This window comes from Teleopsis dalmanni, chromosome X (assembly GCF_002237135.1).
Source record: "Teleopsis dalmanni isolate 2A chromosome X, ASM223713v2, whole genome shotgun sequence".
NCBI lineage: Eukaryota > Metazoa > Arthropoda > Insecta > Diptera > Diopsidae > Teleopsis > Teleopsis dalmanni.
This window is the reverse complement of record NC_051848.1, coordinates 86409144-86429350: the sequence shown is the minus strand read 5'-3', so window position 1 is coordinate 86429350 and position 20207 is coordinate 86409144. Positions and strand designations below refer to the sequence as shown.

The 20207-nt window shown below is 33.1% G+C and overlaps 1 pseudogene; it reads right to left on the bottom strand.

Moving 5' to 3' along the window:
• The window catches only part of LOC119689938, a 97619-nt pseudogene that overhangs the window by 8328 nt on the left and 69084 nt on the right, over positions 1–20207 (bottom strand).

Below are 20207 nucleotides of genomic sequence, written 5' to 3'. Positions count from 1 at the left end.
ATAGGCATGAAATTACAATCCAAAATGACATCGAACGTAGCTTACTACACAATTCAATTGTAGAATAGTTGAGACCTCTCTGCAGTTATTAAAGCTATTAAGTAAGATGTACTAGTAAAATTCTATAATTTTTGTAAGTGCTGTATGAATAGTATAAAATAGTATATAATTAATAGTATATAATTATAAAATAATTTGAAAAAAGTACAACAACTAATGTTTACAAAGGAGGTTTTCTTTGAAGCCGCTTAACTTAAACATAATACAAGGCATACGATCTGCAATCTGTAGAACTTTCTCTATTGAAGAATACTTGTTGAGAAGCATCACAAACGAAATGGTTCAGTGCAGTATACAACCACCAACACTTATTATGTTACTTTTCACTTTCCGCTCTAATAATAGTTATTTTCAGATAATCGATGCAATATAATAAAACTGTAGCTTTAGCTGATAGCTAATATAGCTAGCGTATAGCTAGTAATTCGTCATTCGATCACAATTTGATTTATTTTAAATTTCGCTTAAACAGTTTATATTTAAACAGTTTATAGTTATTGTAAACATTTACGTGACAAGTAGATTTGATGAACTTATTATGCATGAAATACAAATTGCCCAGTACACGGTACGGCATATTTCAAAGACAGAAGAGTTGAAAAAATTGGTTGTAAGCACTTCTTCTAATTTCAATTATCAATTTTTTTCTGCTATTAATAATATTTTAAGATATGTAAATATGCACCCAACTGTTTTCTATTTATAATTGAAAATGATCTTTTTTTTGGAAAGAACTGCTTCTACATCTCACATCAACGTCGTGTGTTCTGTCTAAACACTCAAGCAGACAAACTCACAGATACTCAGGTGGAAAAGTGCTTCAACGAGCGGTACATGCACAGAAAATGTTTCTATTTGATAAATTCCCATACTTAAAGGATTAGTAAGCATTTAATGAGGCATTACAAAAATGCTCTGATTTTAGGGTGAACACTAAAACAAAAAACTGAAATCACATAAATGACAATGAATCATTTTGATTTAATTTCGTGGTACTACAAATTGCGCACAACACCTTCGGACTCGTTTGATATCTTTTCCTCCTTCAGTACAGGGATTACGTGTACGCACGGCAGGCACCCCAAAGAATGTTCTTAAGAATCAGCCAAGTGTACGGATGAAACTTGCCCCTGCATACCTTCTTATTAAAATAACTAAAATTTTTAATTACTTTCTTCAGTTCTACTGAATTTCCAGGAAATTATTTAATTCGATCTCAGTGAGGAACATTTCGAAATGCATATGTGACGTTTTCGAACGGGAATGAATTTCGGAAATTAATACCCGTTGCGGCACTGTTCACCGAAATGAGTTCAGTTCGTGAATGTCATGAAATAAAATACGTTTGTATATCGCATATATGCTATATATCTCACATATGTATTACTTATTGTTTTATTTTTGGCTTTTGGTATTCTATATTCTGAATTCTGTAAACCCTCAATTTGCTTCTTGCTTACTGACAGCTTAGGGTTGTGCTTGAAGGGTCCATTTACGTGTTAAGTGCTTAAATGTGCATTTGTGGCGTGTGGTAACACCTTTTCTTTTGTTTTTAATCCGAACGCAGGAGCACACACAATCCGTTAATATATATTATATATACATATACCTACACGGTTATAAAGGAACGATATTATATTCATTATGAAAACATAAAATTAAAGAGTTTAAGCATCACTTCCGCTCTAATGGCACATACGCACTTAATGATGCGTTAAATCTTATGGATTTCGTGCTTCTTTTGTTTCGCATCAAATGCATTGGAGTTCCATAAAAAAATACTTAACAATGCACCACTCACAATTGAGGTGCATATTGGATGAGATGCATATTACATTACTGCGGAGATTACTGCGGAGTGCATTTTTTCGAAGCAATCGTTAAATGCAGCTAAGAAATTGCATTTAATTTTTATGATATTTCCCGCAGAGAGTCTGATACTTAACACAAAGCTAGCCAGCTTGATTGGAATGCACAATACCATATGATTAGGCAATGAAAACTTTTGTGTTGTTTTATTTCAACACAATGTGTAACTAAATTAAAAAAGTGCTGTAACAGTTAGCCAAAAGCTATATACAAGCACTATTTTAAACGGAGCACTTTTAAAAACTTATATAAAGGCTTATCGCATACTTTTTTAGTGATTTGTTTAATATATTAAATTGTTGAGTATTTAGAGTTTCAAGAAATCTTTTAAAAATATGAATATATGTAATCGGTTGTACTTATCATACTTATGAATATAATTTGGGCCCACTAAATTGTTGTTGTTTGGTTGTTTAATAATGTTAAATCACCAGATGTGGTTTTGTCATAATTTTTTAGTGGGTACTGAACGGTTGCACATCAGGACTCTTAGATATTAGCAAATTCAGATACTATAACTAAATTTTGTTATATTTTCTAGTTTCTAGTTTCAGATATTTTTTTGTTCGTAAGGGGATATTACCCAACTCTTTGTTATTTTATATTCTGTTCAATTTTACAAGTGGCAAAAAAATATTAATAACTTAACAAACGCACAAAGAATTAGTCCTGTCCACCACTATGTTTAACTATGCCACTTAAATTGTCTTTTTGGAGAGTCAGTATGAGTTCCACAAATATGATTTGTCATCTGAAGCAGAGAGATTAAATTTACTTTCAACGGCAAAAAGTACTGAAAGAACTAACATTTCGGAAAGAACTAACCTTGTGCAGGTGACTTTTGGTAAACTGGAAGCGGATTTTGCAATTTTTCTCACTTATGACAAAAGTGACGGCTTGTTCCAGGCAGTTCGTCCGTTATAATTAGCATTTTCTAAAACTCAATTTTGGCAATAGACGAAGCACTTAATTTAAGATTTAATATTAATTTTTCTTTTCATTTACTCAGAATTTTATTTAGGAATTCTTTGCCTTTGTTTTGCAAGCAATTTTCTAGAACAATACCCGGAGTTATGATGATATGATGATGATTAAGTCAGTGCACTTTAACACTTTTACTCGCTACTAACTGCGAGGTTTCTTCAAAACCACTCTCTACGCCTTGACTGCATTATTATTTATCATTTCATCAGACTAAGCAATAATTGACCTCAGATCTGCATACCTCCCCAAGGAGCCAAATCATTCTGAGATTTGATGACGCGGTGTTGGTAAGTCTGTCAGTTTTCGCAAATAATTTCAAGACTCTATCCTTTATGTATTTTTTGATGGGATAAATCTTGATGTCCCTGAGGATGTCATTCGTCCTAATGTACCATGGAACTATGAAAAGTTTTCTCAGATCCTGGCTTTGTGCAATTTTTAGCTGGTGAATAGTAGTGTTTGAAGCTTTGCTACACCCTACGTAACCATATAGAAGTGACGGACGAATTTTTTGGTTATATATCAGTTTGCTGTTCTTAGCATTGAGATTTTCATTTCTGAATAGCGGTTGGAGGTAATGAAGGGTATTTATTTGTGAATTAATATTTGTGTACTTTGCATTTGCGTTAATTATATTGTATATTTCACACCAATAATTATCAAATAATTACAGAAAATGATCATTAGAATGTGTGTGACCTTCTTTATAAGACAGACTTAACAAGATATAACATAACAGTAATGCCAACTTAACTAACTCAACTACAGTGTTGTATATTGTGTAGATAAAAATTTACCTATAGTAATTATTGTTTGTCGTACAAGTCGTAAGTCGTAAGTCCTAAGCTTCTGCATAATTTTGTGTAGCTATAAAGCACACTTTTCATTGTTTTCAGTATTAATATCTTAATTTTTCAAGCAAACCACAAAACATTTTAAGAACCCATTTCAAAATGTTTTATTTTAATTTCTTGTATTTTTTTTTTTTTTGGTTAACTGAAAGGATTTTAACAGACTTCGAGAACACATTTTAATTCAGGCAGCTTTCAAATCAAAACACCCACTTTTGCTGTTGCTTTTAATCCTTTTCAATCAAAAATGTTTGCGAGCCCGTAAATATAAAATAAATGTGGAGAACAACGACAACAACAGCAACAGCAACAACAGTAAAGCACAGAGAAGCATTAACACAATTTCTTTTGATCTTGTTTAGTCGACTTTGTGTAAGGATTCTTAAATTTTTTTATCCTTCTTAGCAGAAACATTAACCAAATGTCCTTTTTTTGCTATTATTTCCTAGCAAACACTTTGCTTTCATGGTTAATGGTTACGCAATTCGAATTGTCGTTTGCTTTTGCCCGCCCGCGCTACCTTTGCCACAATGCTAACCTAAATTCCTGCAGCAATACCGACCCAGATACCAATTGAAATGCCAGTCCAAATATTTTAGCAGATAAACAAAGCATTCCGGGTGCTGTGGTGCTGTGGTGCTGTAAGTGGCGAAAGCCGAATATTTGCCCGCTTGATTGCCACTCGTTGATTGTTGCTTACTCACTACTCATCACATACTACTTGCTACCCATTACTCGCTACTCGCTACTCATTACTCGCGACAACGTTCAATGGTCGCAGGACTGTCCAAAGCATTTGTGGTAAGTAGTAATTTTTTTCTTGGTCTCGCGAAATTGTGTTATTGTTGCAATAACTAAATGACGTAATTATTGTTAGCATTTATATAATTGCCAGCTGTTTTCATTTAGTAACTGCCATAAATCATGCCACTCTCCGCAATATATCTCGCTATCTGTAGTCAGTATCTGCAAGTGGCTGAGCCTCAAACCTAACGCTCGTCTGTAGTTCATACAACTTCTCTTCTTCTACGTGCGAGTATCACTGCTGATGTCATTGTAATTGTCGTTGTTACGAGTTTCGCTTGTTATGCGTATCTTGTGTCCTGAAACGTTTAAAATAATTAAAATGTTTCGTGGCACATTTAACTCACTGAATGCAACTTCAGCGGCACACAGCGTACAGCGTACAGCAACCAGCAACCAGCAACAAAGGCTCCCGCAAACAATAGACAGAATTCTAAGCGAGGACGAAGATTTTTTCCTTTCGCATTTAATTTTATTTATTTAATTCTTTCCTATTTTCTCACAATGCCATCGTTTTGTTATTTTTAACTGCTTACGTATATGCAACTAATTACAGCGGTGAGCTACATTTTTCAACCGGTACATTCAGTTGTCACACATTGGACCACTTGGTGTTATGGTATATGCATTTAAAACCAGTTATTCTTGTTGAGAGAGCAGTAAACTATATATTTGAAGCTCTATTGAGTATGTCAGAGAGGACCATTAGTTTTATATTGTAGGGTCAAATACTAACTTAATACTAACTTGCGACACTTTCAAAACATAGTTTTGTCGATTTTGTCGATTGTCGATTGTCCGCGGAATTTATTCTTGACGTTCGGGAATCTAGAAGGAGTCATTGACCCAACAATGCGATTTTTTGAATTCTCATCTCAAATAATCGGTTGTTAGACGAGATGTGTGAGCACTTACATTGTCTTGATGAAGATAGACAATGAGCCGACGGCGCTTGTTTGTTTTCCGTATTTCACTCAAGACTTTCGGTTGGTTGTAACAAATGATTGTACACCAATCGAAATTGACGCTTTTACATTTCTGTAATGGTACTCGTATAGTTGCCAAATGACCAGTTTTCCCGAAAAAACTAGTGGTCATTTGTATCGAAGTGCTTCCCCAACAGTTAACGGTTGCTTTCTGCTGTTCCAGCTTATACGCTTATATCCATGATTCGTTACCTGTTACAATCGTATACTTACATATGTCTCTTGTAGATCCACCATTGAAATTCTTGAGCATTTGTACCTATGCACCAAACGATACGAACATCTTTTTGAGATTTTGTAGAATGATATTTGTAGGATTAAATCAAGTACTGAGTTGCATTGCACTCAAAGGATCTACTTGGAAGGAGACAAAACAAATGCTGAACTTTTATGTTTCATGTGATAATTCTGGATACTGTTTAGACAGAATATATATCTAGTTAAATATTGCAATTCATTTGACCAGAATCATATTTTTGTAGGTTTAGACAAAACTAATGGGAACTACTGCCAAAATCAACTTAGTATCCTAACGGCGCTATGGCTAGTACCGCGCATTTTTATTCTATGAGACCGCTTCATAGTACTTAACACGTTGTTACTTTCTAACTTCTCGGCGAGTATCTACGACGCAATAACAACTACGAGTTCGCATTGTCGACAGTTTCGTTTCGTTATACCCGTAAGTACGCTCGGTTTGTCTGTTTTGTTCCTGGGCATCTTACAAATTAGGGTTAAATACTTTTACGGACTGCACTGCAGGCTCTCGTACTGAATTAGGTAGGTAGATTGTCGGTATTCTCCTTTCCTCATTGCGACGTGTCCTGCTTGTGAGCCTGTAAGGCTGTGAGGCTTTGAGATACAAGTACGCAACTCTTTTTACTGGTTGGAATTATTTCATTTGGTTTTTTTGATTTTTTTTTTCCAAAGTGTGTCCTATGTAGGCCTTCACTTTGCTGTGGTTTGCTTTGTTATTTGTTTGGTTTGCTGTTATTTATGAAATTTTCTTTTGTGTTTAAATATTTTTTAAGTTTTCAAGCGGTTTTTGCGCTGTTAGCAGCTCATACGAGCGCTTCACCACTCAATTTTTTTACTTCAATTTGCTGTGTTTTGCTGTTCTTCACTTTTTTTTTTGTGTTTTCCCTTGTATTTTTAGTTATCCTGCGTGAGAACAAAAGGATAACAGCTGCTTTTGAAATTGAAATTGCTGCTGCTGTGCGTGACAAATCGTTCAAAATGATTGCAGCACTTTTTTTGTTTTGTTTCGCACTTTTATCTTACATTTCTATTTATTTATTTTTGTAAAATTTATTTTCATTTTATTTTTATTTTTTTTTTTAAGAATTTAAAAATAATATTTCCACGAAATATGACACGAATTTTATTTTGGAGCCAACAGTTTAACATGACTTCGTGAGGTACGCACTTGAAATCAAGTCTTAAGAGATTTGGTAGGAATTGAAGTAGTTTCAATGGCCCACATAAGTGAAAATTGTTTCGTCATGATTTAAATACAAAAAAATACTGTGAATGTCTTTTCGAAAAGAGCAATATTATTAGGAAAATTGATTTAGAACACTTAAAAGATTTTATTCTTTCCTGCGGAGATAAAATGTCGACATCAAATAAGGACCAAACGTAAATAAATAAATTTGATAATAAAAGCCGTAAAGACATTATCGGTCATTCAATATAATTAGTTTGATTTTATTTGAAGTCTTATTTTCAATCTTATTTCTTCAAATATTTATTTCTCTTTTTTGTCTAATTCCACAAACTCAACTCTTTAATTCACTATATCACAGCTTCATGTTAAACTCAATCGATGATTTTGACCGAGTTGAGGTCCGAACCTGAAAATCATTGCTAAATTTTATTACTATAAATATGTCAGTTTTTATTAGCAATTTGTGACGGGAAAAACCAAGCTGTATTTTAAGTGTCTACTTAAATAATAATATAGACTTTTCTACAAACAATCGATTTTGAAATTAGTCAGATCTGCTACCCGATCCTAGTCTTTTATTATCATTTATATGATTTATATGATAATTTTTGAATTTTGATACATTTTATTTTTCACACATAACTCACACATAGCTCACACCCAGTAAGTAGTTACTGTCTTGTTAATTTTGCAGAACTACTACATCTTATCAAGCACTAATGTAATTTAACAAGTTCCAACAAAAGTCTTCATATTAAATTTACTATTAGAAATATTTATTTGGATCCTAACCAACTCAAAGTAGAATGGCCAACTTTACAAAAAATTTCTGCGAAATTGATCAAGTCAAGTCCAAGTCTTATATCAATTCAAATATATTTGAGTCAAAGGTTCCTTAAAATAAATTCAAAAAGTTGTTCATCTCATACTGTATGGTCACCGCTTGAATGGAGATCCTATTATTTCTTTTTCATAACTTTTAATAGAAGCTTGAGTAACAATTGCGTTTAACTTTCCAGAATTACTTAAAAATTGTAGTATGAATTGAGTCAAGTGTCTAACGCGTGCACCTAATGATTTCGTCTAACTATTTCGCAAAAAGCTTTCCTTGCTTGATTGGGGAATTGTTAGTCCATTCACGGGTAGCTAAGAATCTCGCCTATTGTGCACCCAACTACTCTCCAACCATATCGATTGCTAAGAAATCAGCTTAGGACATCCTATTGTGCTGGTGTTGCCCCATTGTGCCATATATTTTCTGCCATTAAATTCTAATAACTTGTATTGTGTATTGTGTTACTTATCCTTCTTATAAATTTAAATTTAATTTAATGTATTGATATGCAAATTGTGCAGAAACTTTTATGTTAAACTCAATATACTTGACATTTATGCTTATACAATGGCTAATGTAACCGAAGCCCTTGGGCACGAGCACAATTCAGAAAAGTAAATATACCAATTACCTACAACTAAGTTGAGTACTCGGTAGAACATGTAGTCTGTGAGATGTTGGTTTGATGGTATGATGGGATGATGGGATGGTGCGATGGTGGGATGTTCATACACTTGATTGTACGCCAAACCAAAGTCGTTTAGAGCATGAGAGGGGCATTTTCTAATATGTACAATAAAAACGATTTCATAAGCATGAAAAGGATATTCGCACACTTGCATGTTGTTGCTTCATTATATTTTTCTGTGGGTTCATATAGAATATTTACGACTGTTATTGTACGCCAATGAGTGCATAAAATGTTATAGCAACCAAATGCGCACCGCAGTCCATGGACTGTATTGTATATGTAAAACTGATGAAAAAAAAGGATACACTATTTTTGTATCCTTCTTTACTACTCGTAGGTAATATTAACATATTAGAGCGTCATATCGGAATGTGAAATTTTACACACTTTTCCAGGATGACAGGCTACAGCAGATTTTCAGCTGTGCACCACAAACTTGTGGTGCTTAATTAGAGCAGTTTTAAAGCAAATACGTGTATTTAAGTAGCAAATTCTTTGAAAGTCATGAGAATTGCACTAGATGTACATACAATGCACTTGCATTCTGTGCCATAACCTATGGCACTCAACGAAATTGGGTTCGAGTCCAATGCCTGTCTACAATGCAAACGAGCTGCTTCAATATGCAGACGCTTCTTGTTTGAAAATAAAAATCTGCACATTTGACTTGACTTTAATTTTGTTTAACCCTTTAACTCTCCATGAATGCCATTTCATTTTTTGCATTTTTATATACTCATATACTTTTTCCGACATTTTGCTATATAATTTAATCAAAATAAGCAACAAAGTACTACTATTCGTGCCGTCCGTGGATACTCGGTAGAAATAGAATGTATGTGGCTCCACATGTGAAACACAATTGCGGCACATTTGTATCCGTGAACTCATATCGGATAGTAGTAGAAAATTGCATTGTGAAAAGGTAATTTTGCAGCAATGCATTTTACTTGTACTAAACGAGATTGTTTATTTCTGTATCTTTTTTTACTTATCATTTTGTTTTTGTTTTCAGATACAAATGCTCGTAGGTTTTTTACTGTCGATGATGTTACCATTGTTCGAGTAGCATTTGTCAGGACCTTTGGGCATTTTATTGCCATTTTGATGTACTTGCTTTACGATTTTTTCTCTTCTCGTATATATTTGTTTGTATACGAATATATACATATAAATAAACAAATATATATATTACTTTTTATAGTTTAAGTTTGTTGCTATGTTATGAGGCAAGGCAAAATGCTTTCAGGTTTCTGCTTCCTAAACGCTTACATATGCATATCCTTTCCATTTGCTGCACTACGCATTTCTAGCTGTGCAGATATAGACATTTTCTTATATCTATATATACAAATATATATATATATATAAATGCATTTCCCTAGTGTAACACTTGAAAGTGAAATGAAGCTGAAAATAATTTTTATTCAAATGCAATAAAGACAAATTTAAGGTAAATATAATATCAGAAAGAAAAAAAGAAACAAATCCTTTTTCATTTAAAAAATTGAATAAGAAAAATTGAATATTTTTCAAGTGATTGCATTTCAAGTGAACACAATGAAGAAAAAAGTATAGAAAATCATTTCGCAATGATTTCTTGGCTTTTGATTTTGAGATTTGTGCGTACAAGTCCTGCGAACCCTGCAAACCCTGCGCGCTCCTAAGTAGAGAAAATTTAATATAGAAATACATAAATTGATATTGAACAGAACATTAGGTTTTAAGAACTATTATAAAATAGATTTAAATATCAAATAGGAAGGATATGCAAGTATCTCCATCTCTGTAGTTGTTCCGACAGATTGCAATACAGTAAGCAATGATTTCGTGTATTTAATTTGTTCACAAAATATGAAAAGATAAAAAAAATTTGGACTCTGGTGCATCGATAAACATAATTAGATAAAAATTAGAGTAGATAGCATCGATATATATACAAGAAACGTAGTTAAATATTAAGTTTTAGTAATTTATATACATATATAGAAATAAGATTATCTGGTTTCTTAAGTAGAGGTGATTTTCTTAAGATGGATTAACAAAATACTGTGCAAGAACTTAAAAGAACTGATCCATATCCTTAATCTCTTTCTCACATATTTTTTAACACACTTACATATCCCTCTGTATAATAAAGGCATTTGAGTTGAGTTGGGAAAAGTATAAGGACATTGTTTTTGCAACGATTCAAACGCAAAAAATATGTACAATCGAAAAACAACATATTTGCAACATCAACGATGTTGTCTTGTTTACTATAGAAATTTGTTTATATGTAAAAAATTAATTTTAGTATGAAATATATTAACATAACACAAACGTACGCCTAATGAGAACAGTTTTGATGACTGATTTTATTACTTCAGTAAATGATATTGATGAATTTATTAAATTTTTTGTAAATTTACTGAGTTGTTTATCGTTTATGTATAAATATTCTGCGTACACATTGTCCACTGAATTGAGACAAGATAGTTATGATATATATAATTGCAATAATTAGGTATTATGTTGTTAGTCACTTGACGGTTCTAGGAAACAAGCAAATATCAGAATACTGGAATTTTCATGCCAATAGAATTTAAAGCAAATACGACAAAATAAGGTGGAAATATATACAACTAAAAAGCATATTATACCACTACTACCTTCCATATATACATTAAGACTGAAAAGTTTTCGGAAATTCTCATTTAAAATTCGCGCGCTGTATATTTTTCGATATTTTAAGTTTATGTAGTTTGGCAGCACTGTCCTTAATTACTATGCCAAAAATGAGCTCGATCTGTCAGACAGTTCGTTTACGGCAGCTGTTGAAACCAGTTCACCTCAGTAGTGCGTTGCGAAATGTCTTCGACGGTCGTACGACCGTCCTGGAAGGCTTTGTACCACTCATAAACTTGAGTTTTCGATAAAACTGATTCCCCATAAGCCTTTTGTAGCATTCGCAACGATTCTGCACACGAAATTTCGTTCGAAACACAAAATTTGATGCAAACTCTTTGTTCAATATTTTTTTCCATTGTTTTTTTCGCAACGCCCTACTGAGGTGAACTGGTTTCAACAGCTGCCGTAAACGAACTGTCTGACAGATCGCGCTCATTTTTGGCATAGTAATTAAGGACAGTGCTGCCAAACTACATAAACTTAAAATATCGGAAAATATACAGCGCGCGAATTTTAAATGAGAATTTCCGAAAACTTTTCGGTCTTAATGTACTACATATATTTGAGTATTTATACAGAAATATCTATCATGAAATATCATGATCTATCACGAAATATCATGATCTATCATGAAATATCATGATCTATCATGAAATATCATGATCTATCATGAAATATCATGACCGATATTTTTTATTTTGCCACACAAAACTTAATTACTTTCAAGATCACATTTCTTAAGATCCTGATTGAATTTCTTTGAAATTGATACATTTAATAAAATTTACCTGATATAAATGAGATTTCAGATAGCATAATCCATTTAACAGCGAAGTACAAGTTGATTTTAAGAAATTTGCCCTCTCTGTGATGCAATTTTATGGTGACATCTCTGGCATGATCCATTATAGTATCAGGCATGTAAGAGAATACTACAGGTTCAGTGGAATAATAGCGTCCACCAATACTAAAGTAAACCTTAGCATGTACAAACACCTGTAATAAGAGAATAGACAATAACAATATAATATCCGATAAAATAAAAGTATCTTTAAATAAAGATAAGAAAATATTAGAATTATAAACAAATTAAAAGCAGTAGCTGAGAAAAATATTTATAGCCGCATATCTGAACCATTCCAAATAGGATCAGGTCCTGCTTCTACATAAAAAACTAATTATATGGGGACTAGAATTTAAATTCCTTCAAACTTGGCGAAAATTAAATCAGAAATCAATAGGAATAAAAATAATTTTTATAAGCAACTAGTTTAACTAGTTTTTCAGTTGACAAATGGACTATATAAGCAGTTTTTCGTTTAATTGGACGATTGCTGTATATAATAACTCTATATGTGTAAGTTCCATGATTACCTGAACATCCTTGGCGAACATATTGTTTGTATGTAGAATAATGGCGCTAAAATTACGTACTGTGTCGAACTCAAATATTATTTCAACTGGTTTACCCAAGAGACCAGGAGTATCATTGCGCCAACCAATCCATTCATAGCCTGAAAAGAAACAAAAACAAAAGGTATAGAGAAGCTCTTAATTGCTTATTTGTTATTAAAAATAAATGAAATATATATAAAGTATATAGTGTTTTTTAGCAAAATGAATGATCAGAAAGATTGTTCACTGCTAAATTCATAGATCGGTTAAAATTTCACCTAAATAGTAAAGTTCCTTATAAAGGAAAATTATGTTCCTTATCTGTGTACACTGGCTACTTCTCTGAAACTTGTTTAATATTTATAGTCTTAAAATAAAATATTCGTTATAGAAATTCTCAGATTATATATTACAATTTAATATATATTCTAGTATTTTCTATATCCTCTTCTCTCGAAAAATTGCATCGCTGTAATCTTTCTGTCCCAGTATCTCTAAATACTTCCATTGACTAATTTCTATCTTTATTTGTCTCACAGCGGCAATAAATCAATACTGAATTTTTCATATTTTGCACTGTATTTTGGAATTTGTCCGTTTTTAATAATAATAAGGATTATGAGTAACTCCGTGTCCCACTCCCCACTCTGCACACTAGGCGTCCGTGTCCATGATTTTATGTCGTTTTTGACATAACTGCACTCAAGTTTTTACTACTCATTGGAATGCAATGTCAAGAATCGGAATTTGGTGAACGCAGCGATTTTTTATATTTTTTCACATAAAATTGTCAATTTTTATGGACACAAAAGTAAACACAAATGGTGAGTGGAAAACAGAGAACAAAACACGAAAAAAAGCGACATAAAAAATAGAAATAAATATTCAAATGGACAATAAAAAAGTTTTAGCATAAGAATGACTGCCGCTATTGCCGCTATTCCCAACTCATGCCAATAGGTTTTTTGATAATTTGTTGCTATCCGAGTTACATACATATCTACATAGATATATGTTCATATTAATAAACTCGTACATGCAAACGAAAGTCTACTTATAATTTACCAAATGCGCGACATTTAAACCTTTTATTTGCATAAGCGCCAGCCTTGGTTCTAGTTTTGTGTAGTAGCTACCCTCGTCAAACTGCACGTACTCCGTAAGTACTCTGCTCAAACTGCTAAGTCGTATCATTAGTAGTAGAAGGAAAAGTCTGATACCTTCCAGTTCGGCTTGAAAAATTCTAAAGAGTATTTGAGTGCACGGCAGGGGTTTGCTAGGGAGCACAGAGGATGGGGACGCGTTAGAGTTAAAAAACCTTTGCTATACATAGAAAACAAATAACTTCAATGCATAACTCTATTTTGTCCCCATTTTTCCTTTTTAGGGAATAATAATAATAATTCCCCAAAAACATACAAAGTCATGCAATATTAAGCAGGACTAGAGTTGACGGGATTGCATAGAATGACTATACAAAAACAAAAAAAAAAAAACAAAAAAAAATAAAAATATATGTATATGTATGTATTCCGAAAAAAAAAAATAGAAAGGATAAAGCAAAGAGCAAAATATATATTATAAAGGCTAAAATGATGTAAAATGATGTATTTTCCCGCCAATGCCAAACAATGAAAAGAAATTCAAATTTCTGCTTAAACACGGCGCCCAAACAAACAAAATAGAGACACGAGACATTGGGTATGAGGCGCCCGAAACGTGTTGGAGGAAGGGCACGAAATGGGCAACACTGAAAATCAATATGGCAAATGGGTGTGGAGCGTCTACTCGTACATATACAATGTTCATTTCTATTTCGCTTTCCGTACAAGTTCATTTTGCTGGGGCTAAATTGCGAACGTCTATGTTTCAAACATTTCCACTGTTTCATTTCATTTACATAAACTTTCTGGACTAGACGTCCTTCCCCTCGATACTTAATGGAAGTTAATATGTATATCGATTTCGTGCATATTTTTTTACAGTTTTGTGCTTAAAGTGCTTTAATTTAACTATGAAATCTATGCGGTTCTATATCCGATTGCCGTCTGAACTTCTAGTTTGGCATTTAAACGTCTTCTGGCGGCAAAATTGCATATTTTTCTGAGTATCGTGCAATCGGCATAGACTTTTACGAATTTCTTTGTATAAAGTTTCTTTATTACTCTGTTTGTCTCAACATTTGCCTGTCTGAAAATATTCCAACTCCAATATAATCGGTAGCAAATCAGTATGTTTCTGTTTGTGTGTATGTTACTGAGGGTAAGAGTCGTACTCTTGAAATCAGAAAGCCAACTTGACTTTTTTTTGTTAGTTACTTATATCATTACAGTTTTTGTATGTTTGTTGTTGTAGAGTTTGTACCATAATCAGAAAGTTTTCTACTTAAAATGTAAAGTTTTCAATAATTTTCGATTATTGGCGAATTGCCAAAATATTGGGTATGACGAAAAATTACTCCATTCTATGCCACATAATGCACGCAAAAGTTTTCCAAGTTAAGTCCTCGCAAAATAGTTGAGACCCTTCACTCGACTACACACGACTTCCAGAATAAAAACCAAAGCACAGAAGTATGCGAATTGCAAGAAAGCAGTAAGTGCCAGTGTTGCCATAAATTATAAAATATGCATAATATTTACATTTTGTTGTTTCGTTTTGCTTGTTTATTTGATTTCTAGGTTGTTATTGTTATTGATGTTACTGTTGTTGTTATTGTTGTTGTTATTGTTGTGAAAAATTATTTATTTTGCTTATTGATGAGGAAATTATTTATTTGCGCAAAAGTTTTTAATTTCCCAATATTTGCTCAATGCCGCTACCAGTGTTGCCGGTGCTGTCAGTGCTGCCAGTGCCGCCAATGCTGCCTGCCATTACCGCCACACAACTGTTTCTATTGCCTTTTTAAAATACCATACTTTTGCTGCGATGTTGTTTCGTTGCGATTGGCGTACCGGAAGCGTATGCAAAGCAAAGCGTTTCCTTTGTCAGCAATAAGTATGAGCGTATGTCTGTCTATTTGTCGATCTGTATAACTGTCTCTCCGTCTGTTTCTCTATCTGGGTGTCTAACTGTCTGTCTGTCTGTCTGTCTGTCTGTCTGTTGGTTGATATATTTGTTAGTTGGTTGGTTGGTAATTGGATTGTAGTTAAGCCTTCTTTTAGGCAGCTGCAAAATTGTTTTTACTGCTGCCGCCTCAATAACTCAAAAAATTTCTTCAGGGTAAGAAAATGGACGTGTAAAAGTTCATTTAAAACTTATGGAAAAGTTTTGTAATTATTTGAGACTAATCAGTTTTAATGAAGTAGGTACATCATTTCTTTTACTATTTTTTCCATTTACATTTCTAATTTTGTTTTATTTTGATTTTCTTTACTTTTCACTTTTTTTCAATAGAAAAATGCTTGAGTTACTGTTTCAATTCTCTGTTTCAAAGATTTCCTCTCGAAACATTTAAAAAAAGTTTCGAGGGTAATAAAGAAAACTTTCCTTTTACTTGCCAAAGACATAACTTAATTATTAAAGCATAAAAGGGTTAAGGAAACAAAATTAGTAAATGAAAAATTACACAAAAAAAAACATATTTAAGTAACATATTTTTACTTTAAGGTTGAGGTTAAGTAATTGAGTGTAAAAATATAAAAATCTACAGCGAAAAGTGAAAGATAGTTTAATTATTCACATCACTATCTAATGTCCTGATATGAGCGGGTGAAAGGAATTTCTCCAAAAGATTTTATTAAAGAAATTTATTTTTTGTGTTATTTGTTTGGGTTGGGTATCTATTTTATATAATTACTACCTATGTAAATACTGCCGAAATTATTTGGAACACATTGGTACACAATTTAGTGGCGTGAAAATCCAAAGAACTCACTATTGACGCGAAACCACCCAACTAAAACGTTGCTTAGTCCAAACAACTAAGTAAGATATCCCTACTCAATGGAACTGATTTCAGATTTTGGTGAATATAATAGAAAAAGAAACTGTATCAAATAGGAAATATGACATATAACCTGTGGGCTAGAAGCATTTTTTGGTGGAGAATATTGTAGCTTTCTGTAGCGGCTATCTATTAGATAGAGAGTTCTTGTGTATTTAGTGTGTTTTTGTATTTAGTAGCATTTAGTGTATTCAGTAACTTAAGTACAATATGGTGTTTGGGTATTAATATTAAGCGAATACATTTGATTTTGAAATCAACCTTGTAAGAATTATACTTTGGATGTCTGTCAGAGTCATTAATTGAGCAGTGGTGTTTAACATATCTTTTAAACATCAAGCCATTTAAAAAAGTATATTAATTTGCAACTACTATTATTGACATAATTTGATTTCATTTTACTTTATTTTATCACTTTTCTGAATATACGTATATCTTTTTATTTTGTTTAACATGTTTTGAACAATTTTCTATTTATTTCATTTAATTTTTTTATAGAAAATGAGAAATATCTTTCATAAACATATGTATTAATAAAATAAATTTTTATATTCGTCTTACCTTTGCCGAAACCATGTATATCGGTGCGAAAATTATCTTTGCCTTTCTGTCCATCGACTAATTGTCCCAAACCATCAACGTAGCGATCTCCTTGCTCGAAACCATCGTAAGTCTTATCTGATAGGTCAACTTCCATGCCACGTTGCACACCTTTTGGTATACTATAAGAGACAATGCCCTCTACAAAGAAATGTATTAAATTGAAATTGAAATTAGTGACTTATACAAAATGCAAACATGAGTATTTTAAGGAAGTACAAGAAAGCTATTATAACCGGGGCAACAACAACAATAATCATATTAATAATAGCAGCAGAGTTTTACGTACCGCCCAAATTGAACCAAATTCAAATCCAAATCAAAAAATGGGGTGTAACACTAGACGTTGCGACATATGTTTTTGCCACGGATTTGATGAAGACAAATGAGCGACAAACTGCTGCCACCATTGTTGCTAGACTGCAGTAGAAATAAATACCAGTGTAAGAGAGAGTATGAGGAAGAGCGATTAGAAAAAGAAGAACTGCACCATATTAAATTACAGAAAATTCATAAATAGTTTAAATTATCTTCAGTGGCATTTGTGGTTGGCGCATTTAACGGCAGTCGTTGTGGAAAATATATTCAATGTCAAATTAAGTTTTCGTGTGCCTGAAATAGTGGCAAGTTTGTTATATTCTTAATAAATAAAACACACACCATACTAAATAAATTAAAAAACTTTTTCCAAAGAGTATTCTTATTGGTAAGAATTTCAAAAATAAACACTCATATTAACACTCATGAAATTTAAGCTGACCCTAAGCTATTTATGGTGTTTATATCGCACAATGAAAGGTCACTGTGGATGAGCCATAACAGTGGTATATAGTAGAGTTTTATCATATCCTTAGCCCCTTAGCCCGTTAGCCCGTTAGCCCCTTACCTCAACCCACAGCAATTCTTTATGTCTGCTAATATTTTAATGTTGGATTTTATGTGCAATTTTTACACATTTCTGTGTCATGCAATTTCCGACGACCCCCATTTTCGCTTTAGCACATATCAACCGCAAGACCGGTTATGCAAGCGCTGCAAGGACTAAGAATAATAAAACTTTTTTCAACAATACAACAATAAGACAATAGGAGAAGGAAAGAGAAGGAAATATTTTTCAACTGATAAAGTAGCAAATGAAAAAAATTAAAAACGAAGTGAAAAGAATAAGCACGGAAAAAAATTAATTTGTTTTGTTTTTTTTTTGTTTGTTCTCAAAAAAGAATTTGTACAAGTAAAAGTTCATAAAAACTGTACTCATTTGTTTTGGATTTTGCTTGATGACACGCAATAAAATCGCATGCAAACATGAAACATGAAAGTGAACAACCCTACCAATAATAGTGGCAACCCCAGCAAACCCCGGCAACGACACAATTGCAACAACAGCAGCGGCAGCAATGGCAGCAGCGGCAGCAACAGTAACAACTGCAAGTTATAAACAAACAGGACAAGAGCAGCAACCACAATGTGCAGAAATGACAAGAATAACACAAAAAGGTTTGCATGTCTGCACGCTTATTATGTGTAATTGTGTAATGAAAGTAACGGAAAAAGGAATTCAAAAACGCTTCTACCCACATACCTATGCTTTATGAGTAAAAACGTTTTATTTTGAATGTTTATGGCACAACATACATGCCAACACACACACATGCATGCACACATCCAAACATACACACAGGGAACAGTGTCCAGTGCAGAATTCTCTTCTGTTCACTACAAAGCATTGTTCTTTTTTTCTTTGTACATTTGTGCGAAGCTTCGGCTTCGGTTTCGGTATCGGCTTCGGTTTCGGCTGTGCGCGAATATGTGTGTATGTTGGTTCATGCATCCGTCCATGCGGTTCAAGTGTCCCTTTGCTTTGTGCTTTGTGTTGTGCGCTGTGTGTTGTGTGTGCACCTTCTGTGGAAATCTCACGCAGCTTTTTAATGCGGCGGCGATTTCTGATTTTCCGTGCTTGCTTGCCGAATGACAAACTGCGACAAAAGGCGACAAAAGCACTAAAAGGTATTAAAAATTGTGTACAAAAATGCCAACACGATTTTGTTGGACTTTGACAGAAACTTAGACATAATCGGTTTTAGAAATGTAGTAATATCAAGAGGACAAGAGGACATCAGACAAGAAACTGGACTACAGGAAAAGTACGAAGAAAACTACTAAAATGCTTTACATAAAAAATGCAATTATTTTTAATGTTCCTAACCTGAAGAATAGCAGAGTCTTTAGTTGCTCTACCAGAACCTCACTCAAGCTGTATCAATATTTACCTATAAATTTCAATGTATTAAGATTTTCGCTAATTAAGCAGAATATCCAAACAATAAGAGTTCTCCTTAAGAGAGCAAGACATTCTTGTTTTTAGCAGAATTCTCGCTAAGGGAGCAAGATATTGCTGTCGGTTAAAGTCTGAAGATCGATTTCATCTGATAACTTTATTCAAATTTTTTCTGCTTATATACCTTTCTCTGAGGACTTTTAGTCCCATATAATGAAATTATTTTATATAACTCAACTTCCTTAATCTAGAATACTTAACGTAACTATTCAACATTCACATAGCTTTCTTAACATAACTTTCTTAACACAACTTTTTTAACATAACTTATTTAACATAATTGATCTTAACATAACTTATTAGAATATGCTACAGAACACTATCTTCTAAACGAAGATTGATATTATTGAGACCTACGCTAGAATCAATCTTAATGAAAAGACGAAGAAAGATAAATTGTCAAGTAGCGACTAAAACATTGTCTTCTTGTAAATTCTCTTGACAATGTGTAAGGAATTGTCACGACAAGCAACTGGCAGCTGGATTTAATGGCAATTACGCTCATTAAGCCAAATTGGGTTATAATCAAAGAAGTCCCTACTGATCGCGACACCTGCTTTTCACCAGTAGAACATATAATTGGCTGATTATTTAATTTGATGATAATGGCCTACATGACCATATCAACTAAATAGATCGGCGGTTTGAAAATCGGCTGAAGAATCGGCTGTCTGAAAACAGATACGGAGTTATAATCAAAGTAGTCCCAACTGGCCTCGACACCTTAAATA